Source organism: Propithecus coquereli, unplaced genomic scaffold (genome assembly GCF_000956105.1).
Source record: "Propithecus coquereli isolate 6110/MARCELLA unplaced genomic scaffold, Pcoq_1.0 Scaffold353, whole genome shotgun sequence".
NCBI lineage: Eukaryota > Metazoa > Chordata > Mammalia > Primates > Indriidae > Propithecus > Propithecus coquereli.
The window spans coordinates 1050273-1050857 of NW_012149208.1; the positions used below are offsets into that span (position 1 = coordinate 1050273).

General features: G+C 32.3%; 1 protein-coding gene across 1 annotated transcript in view; it reads right to left on the bottom strand.

Moving 5' to 3' along the window:
- The window catches only part of SEC24A (SEC24 family member A), a 92193-nt gene that overhangs the window by 66176 nt on the left and 25432 nt on the right, over positions 1–585 (bottom strand). The gene's annotated exons all lie outside the window — the stretch shown is intronic.

Consider the following 585-nt stretch of genomic DNA (forward strand, 5'->3'; position numbering starts at 1 on the left):
GTTTCAAAAAAGCATACCATCATTGATTCGGTAACATAAGTTACACTTCCATCTCCTTTGATCAAGAAAGCTGACAAAAGGGTTGATGTACGTTCTGCATGAACGGCATCTCACAATTGTACTGGAGGTAACCACAGGCAATTGCTGAAAAAACAGAACTAAGTTTTTAATGGTGACGATCATCACATTGAAAGGGCAAGCATTAATTCATCCCTTCTAAATAACTGTTGGAATATTATAATATTATAATTTTGGAGAAAAAAACCTAGGATAAAAAAAAAAACCTAGGATAAAAGGTGTGTTCAAACTGCCACACAAAAAAATTATGTAGCTAAAATGTATTGACTTCAAACTCTATTGTTTCTCTCCAGGACCATTCTCCTTAAAATTTGTCTTTCAGAAAAAGTATTTATTTTCCCATTAAACATTCACACTGCAAAACCAAGACAGTGAATTAACAATATACTTTTGGGATGGATGGTAAAGGAAAAAGGATTAACACTCTAAAACAATTGAGCATTGAAAGTATTCCAAAGTTTCTTGATGTTATATTAATGAGGCCTATTTAGTTCTCATAAAAGAACT